This window comes from Dermochelys coriacea, chromosome 8, assembly GCF_009764565.3.
Source record: "Dermochelys coriacea isolate rDerCor1 chromosome 8, rDerCor1.pri.v4, whole genome shotgun sequence".
Classification (NCBI taxonomy): Eukaryota; Metazoa; Chordata; order Testudines; family Dermochelyidae; genus Dermochelys; species Dermochelys coriacea.
Window position 1 is genome coordinate 65,239,637 of NC_050075.1, and position 20,479 is coordinate 65,260,115.

The 20,479-nt window shown below is 39.6% G+C and overlaps 1 long non-coding RNA gene across 6 annotated transcripts in view; it reads right to left on the minus strand.

Annotated features, from left to right (window-relative positions):
• Window positions 1-431: 431 nt before the first annotated feature.
• LOC119860710 overlaps window positions 432-20,479 on the minus strand; it is an 80,713-nt gene continuing 60,665 nt past the window's right edge. For 2 of the 6 annotated variants that reach the window (XR_006283133.1, XR_006283136.1), the window contains 2 exons: window positions 19,462-19,545; window positions 432-6,557 (listed from right to left, as the gene is read on the minus strand). This is a non-coding gene — a long non-coding RNA (uncharacterized LOC119860710). The remainder of the gene's footprint in view (window positions 6,558-19,461; window positions 19,546-20,479) is intronic. The other 4 variants (XR_005294611.2, XR_006283135.1, XR_006283137.1 and 1 more) reach the window with 3 other exon arrangements.

The window sequence follows — 20,479 nt, forward strand, 5'->3', positions numbered from 1 at the left end:
TCTATTTATATGCATAATAAAAAGCAGACATTGTCAGTGGGAATGCATGTCACAAGGGAGAGACAAAAGACATGATTTGTCATTCCTCTCCTTTTGGGAGTAATGGCTATGCAAAAACTCACCAAGAAACTGAAGCTAATGGATGAAATTGGCTTAGAGAATTGCATGATGTTTCAGTACCCATTCAGCTGGTGTTAGAAATTTAGGTTGATGCCTGAGATTTATAGGTGAAGCATGGGTGGGGATGGGGAAGTGGTGGTGTGCTTCAATTTTCCCTTTTTATTTTTTTTCCCCTTACACCAGGCAGCAGGGAATGCAGCATGACCACTCACCACTCTATCCCATAATTGAAACAATGAGCAGAACTTTACCAGCCATACAAGTAATTTCTTTCCAGCTTATCTCAAAACAGTACAAAGAGGCAAGTCCAATAAGCTTTGTATTTTCATGTTTATTAGGTGTTTAAATAAACTTCACTTAACAATGAATTGTATTACACCAGAATAAGGAATATTATCGCCATTCTTTAACTAAGGCTCCCATTTGCAAGAAATTTTGGGGTGGGTTTGTCTTGTTTAGCCAAGGACACACATAGCTGTCATCTCTTTGCATGTGCAATGTTGCAGTGCATAAATTTGATGATGATGATGATGATGATGATTGATTATTTATTATTTTAGAAGTGTTTTCAACCATCTTTCCTGTGCTCAGAATCCTCAGGTGTGCATACAGGGAGGCTTTTTGTATACCAGAGTTTTTGTTCATATCTGTAGTAAGTAAGAGATATTAATGGCAGAATGATCTCCCTTTATGTTGTAGTCAATTCCAGGGAGGAGTGATTGTTGTCTCAACCATCTGAGTCAAATCAACTTAAAACAAAAAATCCTGAAGATATTCGTCTTTTGATCAGGAAAGTTTCATATATGAAAGACTTTCAGTGATGCTTTCAGAGCTGATATTCCTCTTGACTGTGATTGCAAAAAGTGGGGCCACAGTTGCATTCATTGTTCAGTGAGCTTGTCCACATAGTTAAACCCACCGACAGCAATGAATGTTGATTGTGACCTTTTTAGTAAAGCTCTGCAAAGAGGATGGGGGAGCGGGGGAGAAGATATACCTTGTGTGCTGGTTTGGCAGCTGTCTTCAGTGAAAGGCCTGAAAGCATGAAGCAAGGAGGATGATGGTTAGCTGGAGGGTACAATCAACGGTCGATGGTTTTCACTTTAATTCCAAACTCACCGACAGCGTTGAATGTTCACTGAAGCAACCACTAAAAACAGAACTCCACGGACTTGACAGCATCCTTAAAAATCTGAAAGGGGGGGAGGGGGAAATCATAACTGACACAATGGTTTTAATCATACAGATTATGCAGTTTGTCATTGTTCCCTTAGCACCACCACCCACCCTCCTTGGCCCATTCTATTACAATCCTACAGCAAGAAACTGGCAACACTCCAGGCTTTGATCCTATGAAAAAAAAAGGTCTGTTTCATTTATTTAAAAGCTTTATTTATCTAGTTTGGAAATCTAGACCGAAATATCTAGTGTTGTGAGTCAAACCATGGAGCTAAACGTTAATCAGAGTGTGCAATCTCATACTTCTACACAACTGGGTAAAAGCAAAATGAACCAGCAACGTCACTAATAGATTGCCCAGTCCCCAATAAAATCTCTTCTGCTGGGTGAATTCAATCAAACCTGAATCTGTTTAAGGTTGTTGGGTATTGACGGTTTTTGTTGGGTATTGACTGTATTGCAGCTTTTGTTTCTCAATAAGCTTCTAGGGGAAGATGGGAGATAGAACTACTTCATTCTCTTTGTAAATTACCATATATGCCAGTAGCACTATATTAAATAATTGTCTGTTCTAAAAGGAGCATCCGTTTCTTCAAATGCTTCTATACAACCCATACAATTAGTCTAATTTAGAAAGCCCTTCTACATACATATCCACCACATACATCTGCCTAACCTAAGAAGTCAACTGAAATCCCATTATACTAGTTTAGAGGTAATCGGATTGCAGTCTGATGCAGTGTTAGACTTTCTTTAAATGTAAATTTCAGTTGGCTCCCCCTGTTATGAAAGTAAGAGGTGAACTTATCTGTGTCATTCTAACTTAGAGATTCCTTCTTGGAGTGCAATGGGATGTGTGTGTGATAGGTTTTTTTTTTGTTTTTGTTTGTTTGAAGTGTCTTGTCCATATCAAGTATTTGATTATCACGCTTCGTGAAGTGCTCATTCTGATAAGGCTCCAGCAATAATGGAAGTTGTTTGCCTTTCTTCTAAACCTTGCCAGTTCATTTAGACTTTCTCTTCTATCAAAACTGGCTTTTAGAAAAAAGGAAGTGTACGTAGTATTGCAATTCATGTGTAACGCAACAAAGATTTGTCTTCTTTGGCCATTAATTGGAAGGGTTGGGAAGTGGAAAGACAAGTCTCACTTTGTCCTCTGATTCATACTCATCTACCTTGCTTACTATCTGCACTGGCAAGCACAATTGGTCTGCAGAAGAGAATTCGCTTGAAAGGTTCAAGCTCAACTAGAGAGTTTTTATCTTACTGTGCAGCAGAACTAGTTATCATGAAACTGATGATTTGTTGGTTTTCATTAAGTGCTGCATCTGAAATCTTGTTTCCAAGTGGGGTTGGTGTGGTATATTTGGCATATCAATGCATAACCTATTTTCACTTCAAGCATCTCTTGTTCAACTTGCTAATATTCACATAAATGGAACCCCAAAGCTAAAAGACACCACATACCATGACTCTGTGCTATTTCATTTAGTATGGTAAATAAGGCTCCGTGGCAAGGACTTTAAGTCATAGCTATTTCTTTTAACTGATTTGTCCTGCTGCCATAAATATAAAGGGAAGGGGTTAAGCTCAGATTCAATACTATAAAATCCTCTTATCTGTAAAGGGTTAAGAAGCTTGGGTAACCTGGCTGGCACCTGACCAGGAAAAGACCAATGGGGGGGACAAGATACTTTCAAATCTGGGGGCCGGGGGAAGGCTTTGTCTGTCTGTATGATACCTTTGTTATGAGGCTGCTCTGTCTCTAGGCAAAGGGACAGAACTTGCAGCTCTAATCAGCTTTAAAAAATCCTCCCTGTTTTTCAAGCAGAGAGAAAAAATTGTCCTTTTAAAAATCCTGCTGTGCTTTTGGTTCAAAAAATGATCCCACTGCTAGCACCATGTCAGGTTCCCTCCCCACTCTGAACTCTAGGGTACAGTTGTGGGGACCTGCATGATATACCCCCTAAGTTTATTTTTACCAGCTTAGGTTAAAAACTTTTTCCCAAGGCACAAATTCCACCTTGTCCTTGAACAGTATGCTGCCACCACCAAGTGATTTAGACAAGAACAGGGAAAGGACCACTTGGAGTCCTATTCCCCCAAAATATTCTCCCAAGCCCTACGTTCCCTTTCTTGAGGAAGGCTTGATAATATCCTCACCAATTGGTACAGGTGAACACAGACCGAAACCCTTGGATCTTAAGAACAATGAAAAATCAACCAGTTTCTTAAAAGAAGAATTTTATTTAAAGAAAAGGTAAAAGAATCACCTCTGTAAAATCAGGATGGTAAATACTTTACCGGGTAATCCAATTCAAAATACAGAGAATCCCTCTAAGCAAAACCTTAATTTACAAAAAGACACACAAACAGAACTACATTCGCTCCAGCACAGTGAATTTCACAAGCCAAAAACAAAAGAAAAATCTAATGCATTTTCTAGCTAGATTACTTACTAACTTTACAGGAGTTGGAGGGCTTGCATCCTTGATCTGTTCCTGGCAAAGGTATCCCACAGACAGCCAAAGCCTTTCTCTCTCCTCTCCCCCCACATCCAGATTTGAAAGTATGTTGTCCCCACATTGGTCATTTCTTGGTCAGGTGCCAGCCAGTTTACCTGAGCTTCTTAACCCTTTACAGGTAAGAGGATTTTATAGTACTGTATCAGAGCTTCTTAACCCCCTTCCCTTTATGACACCTGCATATACTGTAATTGATTGCCCCACTTTTTAAACATGTAATAGTAAACAAAGATAAATGATTTGCTATCCTTTATCAAATAGAAAATCATGCTGGTGCACATCAACATGATTGTAGTAGCATAAACTGGAGTCCTCTTTCTTTTGTGGGCTACAGTGTGTTTTGTAGACAGGAGCTCCTCTTTTTTTTTTTTTTTTTTTTGGGCTGGGAAATGAATCACTTGCAATTGTGTAAGCTTCAGAATTCAAAGTAAATGTAAGGGAACTTGTTTTGCCAATACAGCCAAGAACTTGTGATGTATCCACATATAGCAGAGCACAGTCTTGTGGCTTGATTACCTGCTCACTCTCACTGGTTTTATTCCAGTGCAACTCCATTGGCTTCAGTGAAGTTACTCCTGATTTACATCATCATGAGTGAGTGGAGAATCAGGCTCTTGGATTCGACAGACCTTTGTTCCGATCTGCATGAGTTCAATGTTGTCCCAGCTAAATGAGTAGTTTAGGGTCACTCACATTTTAAAATAGAAGAGGGAGGATGTTTGCTTTTTATTCTCCATTTCTTTTAGTACTACAGCTCCTTTTCTGTCACTCCCCCCCCCCCCCCCAAACACACATTATCTTGCCTGACTGATAACCAACCTCTCTATTTCCAAGGTTAGGTTCTGTGGCTGGGTTACATTCTAGCTCAAAAACTACAGCTGGCTTTTCATTCTAGTCTTCTAGACTGGAGATAGATGTAAAACCACAGTGTTGCTTTATTTAACTCTATGCTGATGGAAGCAGAAGCTCATGAGAAATTCAGGCACTCATGAACTGCAGTCCCGATGCCCCAAACCTGCAGTTTATGTAGAGTAATAATGCTTTCCTCTTGTCATCTGGTTTTCATTTAAAAAAAAAATTCCCAACTGGGCAAATATAGCTTAGCTGGCTGTGCTACAAATGCCAGATTTATTTTAAGTTTTATTTCAAATCTCCAGGCTTATGAGAACATTCAGATTACTTGTATGCTTTTTTTAATTTAAGGTTAGTAGGTCATAAATAAACCAAAGCACTTTCCTTGCTATGAGCAATAGGATCATAATGTACATGAAATATCACTTTTAAAAAAGTAGGAACCTAACGTGAATTGACAGAGGTACATGAGGAAGTAGTTCATTGTGTCGCTGTAAAGGCCATAGGGATTTGGGCTGTTGAAGTTGTCTGTTTCAGGAATAGATTATATATCTTGTCTGATGACCTGCACTTAATTTAAGTGACTGCCTTTGCCAGTCCTTCCAGCGGGCAACTGTGTGAAATAGAGCATCTCATCTTCAGTCTCCAGTCCTTTTTTCCTCTTCTTGATGGCTGACCTAAATTGAAGATATGCGGCTTGTGTTGCACAAACTATTACATTGCTGCTGGGGAAGCTGCATCTCAACTCCTAATTAACAGGAGTCCACATCTTGACTTTTTTATCTGGTATCAAAGAAGAATGTTTAACTGTATAATATTGGCTAATATCAGCAACTAGATTTCACTGTTCACTACCACTCCATGTTTATCAGTTTCCCTACATGGGATAGCTAGGCTTCCTTTCCCTATTTGGAAATAGTGACTGCAGCTTTAATTTGAAACTCTTCCCTGCCCTCTTCTTTGTCCCTCACCTTCCTTTTTCCTCCTCCACACACCCACCCACTGATTGTGGAATACATGATAGATGCCAAATAATTCTGGATCCATGCTGATTGCATTGAACATCCTTTTGAATCTATCTTGCTGCCCTTACATGCAGTGAGATTGTTAAGACAAACACCTGGTTATACAAATAGTCTGGAATTGGGGATTTCTTGCAAGTACATACAGTTTCTAAGTATTGCACTCCTAGCATTGCTCTTTAGGGATACATTTTTAAAAAAAAATTCTATGCAGCTTCTGCACTGATTGAAAGATTATGTTAATGTAGCTCAGTGGTAAAGGCTTTGAGTGGCTTACAGCATCTTTAACTTGCACTGACAACGTTTAACAGTTAATAGCATCTCCTTGATGTTGTTAAATTGTTATTACAGGGAAAATTATGCCTTGCATATAAATATTCATTTGTCTAGAAGCAAGGGGCAAAACACATTATTCTGCACGTGTCACAAACTATCACTTGTGCAGAGTTTTTGGCTACTTTCATTAATCTCCCACAGTCAGCAAGCCTTCAGTTATACACTTGGAGACGGGAAGAAAGGTAGTGCATTTTCAAACTCTTTTTTTCAATTTTGATACCAGTGTGAATTTCAGTGGCAGTATCTAAAAATGGTATTAAGACAGATCCTCAGCTAGTATAAATTGGCATAGCTCTATTGATATCAATAGAGCTAGGCCAGTTCACACCATATGAGGTCCTGAGTAAGATTTGCAAGTAAAGTGAGGCATAATTATTGCCTCCTTTTTATTCCTTTTTAAAACCAGTTTACCTGTTCTTCTGTTCCATTGTTCATGTTGTTTCTCCATTTTTTTTAAATATATATATATATACATATATAACCCTCTCGATTGCCACATCTTCATATTGTATTGACACTGGACCTGAAATAAAGTAACACACACAAAGAATGAGTTAAATCCACTTGACCATTGTCAACAGAAGCTTTATTTTATTTCTTGGCTGGCTGTCCAATGCAAGTCACTTATTGAAATGAAACTTAGTGTTAAAAGTAAAAATGTATGGACACTGCAAGAAAGGAAGTCCTTCTGTAGCAGAATGGGGGGTGGGGAGGAAGCATTCACTTCTGCAACACATGGGTAAAAGACAACAACAAAACCTAAACTACGAAGCAGTATTATCTGATCTCGCAATACTTTTACAAACGCTAATTGAAGTGGATAGAAGTTTGGGGTGTGTTGGGAGTGCAGAATCAATTCCTAAATATGGACTCAATGTGGGAGTTACTGGGTGGTGTTAGATGGCTGGTGTATGTAGGAGATCAGATTAGATAGTCATAATGGTCCCATCTGGCCTTAAAGTTATGAAAATATTTGAATATCCTTGTGTAGTACTGGAGCAAAAGGATGTTCTAGGGTGTACTTTCACCCACCAGTGAAATGCAGCCACCTCTGGGGAAAAGAGTAGCAGCTGTGTAAAATATCAGCGCAATACTACTTACCAGTCTAACACAGAAAGGGAAAATGTTATATTCAATACAAATCATAATAGGTTGCTTTGTGTAAATTCTGCCACTTATGGAGCTGTTTTTTCTAGTGATATGGTGTGTGTGTGTGTGTGTGTGTGTGTATAATAATGTGTGTATAAACGGAAACTATACTGTGTACCAAATTTATTCCTGGTGTAATGCAACTGCCCATGAAATTTAAAGAATAAATGTTGGCATGTTAGAAAACTGCTTTGAAATAAAAAAGCAGCTATAGAAATCTTTTTAAAAAAATCTTTATGTGACCTACATGGCAAATTGGTGAATAAATATATAGCTTCCCTCAGTCCAGAAGATTTCACTGATGGCTACTGAAGATGGTTTTTGAGTAAACTTGCTGTTCAAAAATTAACTGTGCTGTTAAAATTAAACACATCAGTTAATATTACATGTCTGCAACACAGTTTTTCGGAGAAATGGGATGCTGTTTAACCACAATAGTTTAGGACCAGTGCAAATGTGAGCAGTGGTGATGACCTATTTGCTTAATCAAATATTTGATTACTCTTACAGAAATTATTCAGAGAACTAGAAGCTTCCAATGAATACTTAGCCATGAAATTTTTAGCTTTGGAAATTTGCTAAAATTCTGATAGTGACTAAAATACAAACTAGGTCATATTAATGTAATGTTTCCAAAGTGCATTTACTGTATATTGAATGTCATTATTTATTGGTTTAATTATCTTAAACAGACATCTGTATTATCAGGTCTGATTATGCCATACTTACATGAATAGTCCTATTTTGAAATCTGAGGAACCACTCAAATGTGAAGGGATTACAGGATTGGATTTATAGTCTATTTTTCATTTAAAACCAAGAATTAATGGACAATTTCAAATACTGCCTGCAGTTTCCCAGCCTTCTTGGGCTAGAATTCTCTACTCAGTTTGTTACTGGAACATATTGATATTTATGGAAGATGTACACATTTGTGTTCATAAATCACATACAAACATCTGTTCTTTAGATCAGTCAAAATAGTATGACAACTGCTTTTTATATCAATATCCATGAAGCAAAGCTCACCTACTGACTTCACACTTAACCTCTATTTATTCTAGCAAATATTTCAGCAATCTAACTTTCTAGGCAAGGCAAAATACTGGGAATTGGAAACAGTCTGGCATAGAGTTCTGTGTGGCCCAGGCCCCAAATGTGTCAAGTGGAAGCTAAATCAAAGATGAGGTGAAAATTAGAAGCAACATGATAGACTCAAGCTAAAGCATATGTAGTTCGGCTAGCAATTCTCTGTACTCACTATCACCTTTTGAAGACCATTTCTTACCATCTCTCCTGTTTTGATTGCCTCAGACAGACATACTTTCCTTATCTGACATAGAACATAGTCTAGTGGTTCCACAAGTACTCCTTTTCTTTTTGCGAATACAGACTAACACGGCTGCTACTCTGAAACCTATTTTATGATAGCTGAACATTCCACATCTTTGGCTAGAGATAGGCACGAATTTGAACAATCCAAACAGGAGGAGTTCAAAAATTTTATCGGGATCTGCATTTGAATTTTGTAAATGGTACCCATCTTAAAATTTCAATGCTACAAAATTTCCATGGGTAACGAGAGCTTTCACTGAATCCTCTCCCCACCCACCTTTTTGTGACCAGCTCCCATATTTTAGATATTCCCAATTTCAATGCTGCCTAACACTGTCTCTTGGATGCCTACATTTTACGCCCATCTGTTATAATGGCAGTGTGCCCAATTGGAAGTAGTTTGCTCCATTTCTCTAAGACAGATACTAAGCTAAGGCTGGTTTGAATGGACATATAACACTGCAGTGCCAATTTGCTACAGGAAGGTCCTCTCGGAGACAGCTTTGCCATATTGGTTCCATGTTTCTTTTTCGTGAAATTATATTTGCTGACGTATTCAAACCTGCCCTCATAAAAAGTTCTCCAGGATCTTACCCCTTACTGTAATTCCACCTACCAGTGAAACTGGTAGTATTACTGCCAGAACTGAGGAAAAACAGCAAGATCTCAATGTCAGACAATTCAGACTACATGGTGTCGAGACCATATCCACATGCACTTTGCAGATAATCTGATAAAACCAGAAAGGACTAATCTTATGCTATCAAGACTCAATGGCCCCAATCTTGTCCATCAGCTGGATGATCAGACCCCAGCCTCCCCGCCCCGCCACTAATTGTTCTAAACAGATCTGCTACAAGTGGGCAGCACAGACTTGTGAGGCTTCAACATATGTGGAAGCCAGCAAGAGTAGGGGGCTGAGAGAGCAGTTGCAGGAAGGGTAAAAAAGAGGAGAGAAGAGGAAAGAGGAAGAAAAGTGACAGGTGTTGAATGAGGTAGTATCTGCTTGCACTTCCCTTGCCCCCATCTCTTGTTTTGCTAAGCAGCAATGAGAGTTTGACTCCCACCAATACATTTACTGAACAATAAATAATATTTGGCACTTCCATGGTACCAGAGGTTCTCAAACATTTTACATGCATTAGTGACTATATTTCCTAACCTTGCCAAGAAAGTAAAAAGTAAAAAGCAAAGGCTACAAGGACATCTGTTCTCTCCTGTAAATTCACAGCAATGAAATGCTCTTTTTCTCCCCAAATATTTGTGGGAGAGGTGGAGGGGGAACACTGCCACTGGGAACATGGGATAATGGAGAAGAAGTGATAATTCCGCTGCATGCCCAGTGGATAGAAGTAGGAAGTGACAACACTGCTGCATGACATGTCTGTATTTCAGAGTTTGTTTTACATTTGATATTTTCCCCCCAGATTTCCTTCAAAAAAAAATTAGGGTGAAATCCTGGTCTCATTGCAGTAAGTGGCAAGTCATCCACAGATTTCAGTGAGGCCAGTATTTCACCTTAAATCACTTTCTTCATAGTTTTCTTAATATACCTGTAAATTTAAGTCTCAAAAATCATCTGGTCCAGGTTTGGAAATGTTTTCCCCATCCCTCCTCACCCCACAGTTTCAACAGAACACAACATACTGTAGTACCGTTAAACACAGCACTTTTCAGCCATAGATCTCCAAGTGTTTTGTAAAACAAATAACTGTTAACCCCACTTTATCAAAGAGGAAACTGAGGTACAATCAGGGAGCATGATCTGTCCAGAAGCTCTGAGGCAGAGCTGGCAATAGAATTTGAGTCTTCAGAGACACAGTCTAGCGCTTTAACCTTTAGTACACTACCTATTAGTTGTCAGCTTTAATTAAAAGCAAAAAAGTATTTGAGTTATATTAAATGAAAGCAGGAAAGTTAGGTCTCCTTTCTGGTCCCTCCCCAAACCCCTTAGGTCATTTTCCACAACAGAAATAAAAGCTTTCTTGGTCGTGTCTTTTGTCCTAAACAGCAGTGGTTAGCTCCTTGTGGCTAATTAGTTACTCAAGTGTAATAATCCTCCAGCGTGACAGAAAATGTTTAGATGGAGTTCTCTGCAAGTAGTGTACTCTTGGAAAAGATGCCATAAATCAGCAGGGTTATGGAACTCTTTAAACAAAGCAAATCTGCTGTAGGAACCCATTACAGATTTAACCATGTAATATTTATGTACCTAGCTGACTTGTGCCTTTAACTTAACACTTTTCAGCCAGGGCTTTTTAGCACCTGGATCACATTAACCAAGAATGAAAATCACCCAGTATGCAGAGTCAGCATAAAGCCTCTACACAAGGCCTTCAGTATAGGGTTTGCATAGGACTTAAGTGGTATACACAGGCCTTGTACTGGCCCTCTGCACAGAGGTGAATTTTACCTAAAGCTTTGAACAAGAAAGATACAAAATTATCAGTTTCACTTGTTTACCTATACAAAATGCTAAATCCATGGAGTACAGAATCCCCACTTATTACTATCCATGAAGATAGGTAGGTATACAAGAGATGCAGACAATCAAGGAAAGTTCCAAAGAGGGTTTTATGCAACAGACAACAGAAATCTGCAAACATATTAGACAATGGTTGTGGACACTGAAGACGAAGTCTCATCTAATAGTGACTCTTAAGTTTGGGTGCCCAACCTGAAACACCTTTAAAGGGTCTGATTTTTTGAGAGGGCTGAACATCCATTTTCTGAAAACCAGGCCCCTGCAATGAGTCACAAGTTAGGCACCCAAACTCATTGCTGAATATGTAAAATATAGGCCCAGGTGTCCAGGCATATTTTATTAGCTGGTTGGGCCTTCTGTAGGTCACAGCTGTGTACCATCTGGTCCTTAAGTTACCAAGTGGAAAAGAAGAATTCTCTCCTTCCATTAAGGGGTTAAAAGCTTATATGCATGTTTTACTTACACACGCACAATTTAACTCTCTCTCTCTCTCATCACTAACTTTCTATCCCCCATTTGACCTAACAGCTGCAGGGGATTCTTTTTAAATGACACTTTGCAGACAAAATCTGTAACTTCACCTCTTTGTGCCTTTGGTTTATCTTTCTACCCTGTCTTGTCTATTTAGGGGCAGAGGCAGTCCCTCACTAGGTGTTTGTACAGTGCCTAGCACAACAGGGCCCTGATCTCTGTTTGGGCCGCTCTGCACTATCATGATACAAATAATGAAAATTAAGCTTGTCTCTCCACCATGGTCTCTCACACCTCCTTTGCCAATCCTCTGAGAAATGGAATTCAGGTCATTAAACCAGCTCCCAGTCAAGTTTCCTAAATGGGATGTTAGTCAGGATTAAGCTATCACTGCAGTGGCTGGCCTACAAGGTAAAGCATCACTGCTGCTGGGCTGGAGAAGCAGCTGGGCAGCATTTAAGCTAAGATTTAAAGGGATAAGGACAAGGCTTGTGAGATGCTCTATGGACCCAAATTCAGTTTCTCAGGACTTTAGACAAGTGGGAAAGAAGAAAGCTAAAAGGAAAGAACTAGAGGTGCTGAGAGGAGCGAGGAATCATAGAATATCAGGGTTGGAAGGGACCTCAGGAGATCATCTAGTCCAACCCCCTGCTCAAAGCAGGACCAATCCCCAACTAAATCATCCCAGCCAGGGCTTTGTCAAGCCTGACCTTAAAAACGTCTAAGGAAGGAGATTCCACCACCTCCCTAGGTAACGCATTCCAGTGTTTCACCACCCTCCTAGTGAAAAAGTTTTTCCTAATATCCAACCTAAACCTCCCCCACTGTAACTTCAGACCATTACTCCTCGTTCAGTCATCTGCTACCACTGAGAACAGTCTAGATCCATCCTCTTTCAGGTAGTCAAAAGCAGCTATCAAATCCCCCCTCATTCTTCTCTTCCTCAGACTAAACAATCCCAGTTCCCTCAGCCTCTCCTCATAAGTCATGTGTTCTAGTCCCCTAATCATTTTTGTTGCACTCCGCTGGATTTTTCCAATTTTTTCACATCCTTCTTGTAGTGTGGGGCCCAAAACTGGACACAGTACTCCAGATGAGGCCTCACCAATCTCGAATAGAGGGGAATGATCATATCCCTCGATCTGCTGGCAATGCCCCTACTTATACATGCCAAAATGCCATTGGCCTTCTTGGCAACAAGGGCACACTGTTGACTCATATCCAGCTTCTTGTCCACTGTAACCCCTAGGTCCTGCCTAGCCATTCGGTCCCTAGTCTGTAGCGGTGCATGGGATTCTTCCATCCTAAGTGCAGGACTCTGCACTTGTCCTTGTTGAACCTCATCAGATTTCTTTTGGCCCAATCCTCTAATTTGTCTAGGACACTCTGTATCCTATCCCTACCCTCCAGCGCATCTACCTCTCCTCCCAGTTTAATGTCATCTGCAAACTTGCTGAGGGTGTAATCCACACCATCCTCCAGATCATTAATGAAGATATTGAACAAAACCAGCCCAAGGACTGATCCTTGGGGCATTACAATCTAGCCAGCTTTCTATCCACCTTATCATCCATTCATTCAGCCCATACTTCTTTAACTTACTGGCAAGAAAACTGTGGGAGACCATGTCAAAAGCCTTGCTAAAGTCAAGGAACAACACGTCCACTGCTTTCCCCTCATCCACAGAGCCAGTTATTTTGTCATAGAAGGCAATTAAATTAGTCAGGCATGACTTGCCCTTGGTGAATCCATGCTGACTGTTCCTGATCACTTTCCTCTCCTCTAAGTTCTTCAGAATTGATTCCTTGAGGACCTGCTCCATGATTTTTCCAGGGACTGAGGTGAGGCTGACTGACCTGTAGTTTCCAGGATCCTCCTTCTTCCCTTTTTTAAAGATGGGCACTACATTAGCCTTTTTCCAGTCGTCCGGGACCTTCTCCGATTGCCATGAGTTTTCAAAGATAATGGCCAATGGCTCTGCAATCACATCCTTCAACTCCTTTAGCACTCTTGGATGCAGCGCATCCGGCCCCATGGACTTGTGCTCGTCCAGCTTTTCTAAATAGTCCCGAACCACTCCTGAACCAGGAGCTGAAGGATAAAGAAAAGGAGACTTTATATAAAACAAACAAACAAACAAAACAAAAAACCCACCACACAACAAGCAACCAAAAAAAACACCTCACCCCTCTTTCCGACTCCCCAGTTACCCCACTCAGCACAGGTTGTACTTCAACAATCACTTCCACCTGGCATTTTCCTATTGGAAAAAAAATAAAGTAGGGGTCCTGTTTAATCTTGTCAATAGAAAGCAAGAGTCGACAGTGCTTACTGGACCATAAAGTGCTCCGCAAAGGGCAGCCACACTCACTGGTGACAGGAAGCAAGACACTAGGTAGGCAGAGAGGACAAAGCCTTAGATTATAAATATTACTATTTTGCATAAAAGTTGAGAAGGGGTTTGTAGCATTTGATCTACTATTTTACCCTTCTATGGGTAACTAATTTTCTTTAGTCACAGATACATTGCACAATATATACCTGCTCATGCACATAAAAATGTATTTTAAAGGGCTAAAAGGAGACTAACAATAAGCTACTGTACTAACAGGTTTCTGGTCCACTTCAGATGGTTGAAGCTACTGGAGCAAGTGCCAATGTAGAGTGGCCCTGGCTATATTAAACATGTACATTTTGGGTCTGTTCCTCTCAACTGTTGAGCTTGCAATTTATGTCAAGCTCAGCAGAACTGAGTGCATAATTAGCATATTTGTTTTGAATGGGTGTGGCTGGGTGCTCAGAACTTTTGAAAATTTGGCAGTTTATTTAGGAGATTAGCTTTGGGTCATTAACCCCTCCACCCCAAATTCTTGTCCATGTGTAAATAATTTCTGTAAATACTTAGATGTTATGCAATGCATGAGGTGGTCCTCATGACTGCAAGTGGGGAAAGGTGATGGTCCTTCAGTCTCTGTCCATGAGACACCTTATGGAATAGATTGGAGTCCTTGTCACATAGTATCCGCATTCCAGAAGCGGTGGTAAAAGTCTGAGATGTGATACTGAAAAACTGAGATCTACTGAGAGATCTACTGCAAAAATTCTCATCTTGTTTTGTCTCCTCTGAGCAAGTCTAGGACAACACAGTGACATTTTCCTCTCAAGTGGGCAATCTCACATTAGTAGCAACTTTATCATTAATCTTCAGCTCTATTCTGTGCATTCTGTACTAGCCTCAATACTAGATTGTGTGATGTACTCCTTGCTTAGAATTAAACTGTGGATCGAGAAACTATTGCCATATTTGAGAGTAGCAGGCAGGGACTTCAGCAGCAGTGGCTGGGGTTGATCTGCCAGTAGAAAACTTCAGGAGGCACTGGAGCAGCAATCGCTATAATTTTGAAAAGGGCACAACATGAGTTCTCTCCATTGCAGGCCCCTGTGGAGTGTATGGTGGCATTGGTGGTGCTAACTCTCTTCCCACATGCTTCAAATCAGGAAATACAGACTACTCCCTGTGCAGAAATGCAATAGGAACAGGGCTGGATTTCACCTGTATACTTATGGAGCCAGAGTATGACCCTTGATTTCTTGGTAAGTTTCATGAAAATTGAAAAATTTTCATTGGAAAATATAGATACTTAAATGATAAATATATGCTCCTGTAGCATTAAAGTTGTTTCTGTTCCAAGAGAAATTGCCTGTCCTGCAGGACGAGTTCTACAGAGTCCCTCCCTCCCTGCAGGATGGGTGAGATTTCAAGGCTATGGGTCTGCAGAAATAAACACCTGCCTAAAAATACATGAAAGGATTATTCTTGATTGTCAAAATGCTACTTAATGGTCTGATCCAGTTACTGCTTGTCTCAGCGCACAGCCAATGATTCATGGAAATTCTACCATGCTCCCAAACTCTAGAGACACAGGAGTTCGTTCTACTAGGCTCTAACAGAAGAAAGCTCTCCTTTCCTGGGATTGTAGGAGCACCGCTCCTTTCCCAAGATCATTTTTGACATTGTTCTAGAAAGGGGTTGTTGAGAAAGCTTTTGGGGAACCCAGTGCATCTTTGTAGGAAGGCTGAGCATCTTAATACTTGGTGTACAGGGAATGGGTTACCCTCCAGTTGCCTGAACATCAGCAGCAGATTAAAATACAAGAGTTGAAAGTGGGCTAAACTTATTAAGCTTCTCAATAGTTGTTGTTGGTCAGCTGAACTGTTCAGTTGATGTCTTCTTAGCCATCAGTAAGCCATGTATAGTCATTATGTCTGAGAACAATGGACATACTAGCAAGTCAAGATGACAATATTTTTAATGCACAGGATGCTGTTTGTACTTGAGAACAACAAATTTCCATCTTCAAAGAAAGCTAGAAGTTTTAAGTCTAGGCCAAATCTTCCCTTATGATGAGTATTAGAGTGGTGATTGGGGTGAAGAGAACCTAGGGAGCTTCAGTATGACATACAATTGCATTAGAAGAGTCCTATAGACATTCAAGACAGAAGCCTTTGTACTGCAACTCACAGCACTTCACAATCCCAAGTGGGAGGAAGGGGGCATGATGTGTCAGCTGTGGATGTGATAGTGTTCAGTTGTCTAGTGAGCATGCAGAGGTTGGCACAGTCATTAGCTCTCATTTTCAGAGCAGCAGTAAGGTGAACTGAGCATTCCCACCAATCCCTTTCAACCTAAATTCCACCTAACTAGTCCTGTTGGTGCTGGAGGGCAGTCCAATAGTAAATACTGAGCCAGTGCCACTCCATCTCCCTTACATGGCCACATCTCAAGAGTAAAATTTCACCCCATATACACATAGGATTAGTTCATCGACCATTGAAATGCTCAGCCTCTGATGTTGAAGATTGGTTATTGCAGCTAGTTAATAGTAACAGTGGTATTTTTAGGACAGGAAGTGAAATAGAATGCTACAATCAGTTGACGCTACCTAGGATATTATGTGAGAAATAATGGAATAAATATGCCTGAAATTTGGTCAGTACACAGAGCTTTCAAAAAAAAAATAAGGGTGTTAAAGCACTATGGTATATTCACTGCCAAAATGATAAGTTTATCAATGATTTATTGCACTGCAGACTTTAAAGTCGCAATTCTGAGTGGAGTGCCATTTGTGCTTTGAGCTCATTTCCATCTTAAACATATGCTTAGTATTGAATGCCTTATTTAAGACCCTAGACAATGTTCAATGTCATGTTTCCTGGAAGAATAAAATTCCTTGTGCCTTCTCTAGATACAACTTGCAAGTTATCAGCATATAAAGTATGTCTGTACACAATAACACTATTTTACTGCTCGTATAGTGCTTTGAACAATTTCATCTTTGTGAGGCAGGTAACTCTTATCCATCTTTTAGACCAGGGAAATAGACACTGTGAGGATAAAACACTCACCTTGGTTGCAAGTAACTGAGTGGCAAAGTTAGGATTATTAGAATTTTGTAGTTCCAAGGGTTCAATGCTACAGTGAATCAGAAAGAAAAGGGGAACAAGTTTAAATCGTATTGTTACTCCACCAGACTCTGAAGGGTGATGGGAGCATGCATATACATCTGAACCGTTAAATGTCATCTGTGCTTTAAAATAGGATCTCTAGAGGAAATGCTAAAAATGTCCTTCTCTCTCTAATTAGCAATTCATTTTGATCTTATATGATGAATAACCTGAAATATAGCCATTATAGTCAAGCAGCGCTGCCATCAGCAAAACACATACGTAATATACAAAATGGATTAAAATAGCTCCTAGATGATAAAACCGATTTCAGGGTTCTATTATGTTAGGCGCTGTACAAACCCATTTAAGCAGTGACAGTTTCTTGTGAAGAGATTTTGAAAACAAGGCAGATCAAGGGCCGTAGAAACAAAATAATATGTCCACTTTACAGCTAGAGAACCGAGGTACAGAGATTAAGCTCAAGAGGACACGGAAAATCTGTTAGAAGCAGGAATTAAATACACATCTCCCAATCCAGTACCTAGACCAGAAAGTCATCCTCTCTTCTAAAATCTGTTCATGCTGGAGAATGCAGGCAATTATCCTGCTGCCTCTTGATCCAAGAAAACAAACGTATAGTTGAGCTTTATATAAAGCCCCAATCCTGCACTAGGTACCGTATAGATGCAGGATTGAGGTTGCAGTCTGAAATTAAATTACTACAGAGACTTCAAAGTTAATATCTTATTGTTCATATAAAATTATCCATACTTTGCACTAACTACCATAAAGGTTGCTTTGCAAACATTTATGAAGGGAACCTCACAATACCATTCCTGTCAGGAGGGGAAATATTATATTCCCATTTTACAGATGAGTGCACTCAAAAACAAAACAACTCTTAGCACCTAAGACACTGAATGCACTTATGCACTTTCAGACTCAACAACAATTACTTATATAGTGCCTTTCATCCACAGATCTTAAAATGACTTACAAAAACAGACAAGTATTTTAATCTCTGTTTTACAGATGGGGAAAAGGAGCCAAAGCCCTGAAGAGAGCAGAACCAGTAATAGAAAGAGCTCTGATCTCCTAACTCCCAGCCCAGTATGCTATTTATTGGGCAACACTGCCTCACATGTACTTACACATTTGCTTGTGAACAACTACAGCTGGCAGGTGCACCAGATATTTTATGAGTGCAGCTTTAAAATTATTGGCTTCAGTGACTTGTATGCAAAAAATCAAATAATGTGGCAGAGTTGGGACTAGAGAGCACAGATCTCCAAACTCATCATTCTGGTCTTTGGTGGAAAACCAAATGCATCCAATGAAGTGAGCTGTAGCTCACGAAAGCTTATGCTCAAATAAATTTGTTAGTCTCTAAGGTGCCACAAGTACTCCTATCATAAAATGCTGACTGACAGCCAACTGAGCATGAATGGTCTCTGTTCTGAAGACGTGCTTTATGGCCCTTTGTTGATTTGCATGCTCAGAAGAGGTGGATCCGTCATCTGAAAAAAACTCTTTACTGTCTAGGGAACTGTGAATATGAGACTCTCTCATTTTTCTTTTAAAGGCACACACCCCCCCACCCAACCCCAAACTATCTCCCTACGTGATTTAAGAATAATTGTTGTTCTTCCCCTCCCTACAAACTGCTACTGAAAGATGAAATCATGAAATGCAAGGGTTGATTTGGGGTTAGGAATGTTGCACAACGCCCCTGAGTGAGACATCATCAACAATGCAGATCAAACCCAGGAGACCTCCTGATGTAGCAGCATGAGTCCCTCTGACCTGAGCCAAAAGACCCAGCCCCCTAAGGCAAAGCTGTGGAGGGGGACAGAGGGCCACCTTGGGTGGATTACAGGAGAAGGCATATAAAAACACTCCAGCTTCACTGTTAAGATACTTAACTTTCTTGAATGTGGTTCAATATTACATTAGCTGTGCCCAATGGTATCTGAAAATTGTGACCTCTCTTAGAGGAAAAAGGGAAGACATGAATGTTCATTGACCAAATGAATGAGGTGAACGTTAAAATGGGTATTTTGTTTTGAGAAGCTGTAGTAAGAGTTGAGCTGTGCTCTGTACATCAAATGAGGGCAAAGGGTGTAGGGAGAGCACTTCTGATATTTAGCTGATTATTGTACAGTAACAGACATTTGTAAAACATGAATTAAAAAGGGGTGTGCATCAAAGATAAAGTATTGTAGTTTGTTGTAACTGTCACCTGGCACACACCTCCCAGTTTTTTTTCCAGTAAGAACATCAGATCAAACATTTGAGCAGTGGCTTCCATTTTTGAATCTGCAAATTGTATGTCTAATCATTATTTTATTAAAAGCATTGAATTTTTCAAACGGCTATAAAGCCCAAATGAGTTTCTATTATGCCAACCTTTTAAAATGTTTTTTGATTCCATCTTCACTTTCAGCAGTAGCAACAATAACAAAACCATTGTTGTGGTCTCTTTTGACAAGAATAAGAGACCCCAAGCCTCCGTTTGGAATTCTCCGAATCTAAGACTTACTTTGTTTTAAGTGAAATGTGATAAATGAATCTGTTCTTAGCGTCTACTTTTTGTCTCTGGACTCTCGCTGGAATCTTAAGGGTTCTGAACAAATACAAATAATGAAAAGCAGTGATTAGTTTTGTCGGTTGTTTAAAAAAAAAAGCAGGTAAAGAAAATCCCACCATAGCAAAGTCAGATGAGATCTATACTTTTTAACATAAAATTTTATCTCATAAAAATTAACAAAAGCAACTCTATGTTCAATATATTTAGATTTTTCAGATACTTAGTTATAAACTTTAAAGAAAATGACATGTGAAGTTGCCGTTATGTAGTATCTTCCCTGGTAATCTGCATTAATTAGGTGTGAATTAGTTGTCTTAAAACAGGATCAGGAGGGGATATTGCTTTCTTTTCCCTACAATAAATTACATGTAGTGTCCTATGGATTCTGCCATTGTGGAATTTGCCACAAAATTCATCCCTTGTTATAGGGTTGTGGGGTTTTTTTGTTTGTTTTTAAAATAGCTTTCTTTAAACAGCAGCAACAAACATTGGTTCAAAGATAACTTTGATACTAGGAACCAAGTATAAACCAAATGTTTTGTCTTTCTGAGTTTGCCAACAATCTGAAACAAGGGGTCTGAAAGGCGTGAAAATGAACAGCCTTATTCGTCTCAATTGACTGTTTACTCTGGAACCTAAAGATGTAAATTTTAAAATGTCAGCATTAACTGTTTTACTGCTGATCTTTCAGCCTAAACATCCAGCTGATGTATTAATCTAACCATTACAAACTGCCTGCCCAGGTAACAAAAGCCCCACCAAACTACTTAGGTACAAAAGCCTACAGCTTCCCTGCCTCCTTTCCCCTCCAACTTTACTAATGCAATTATCCTTCTGGAATACTGAAAACTTAAAATATGGAACAGCAGAACATAACTGAATATAATGGCAAAATAAGTAATGCCAGGGGCTAATGTGCAGATTTATCATTTCCATATTTAATTACAAGCCTTCATTTTTAAAATTTAAA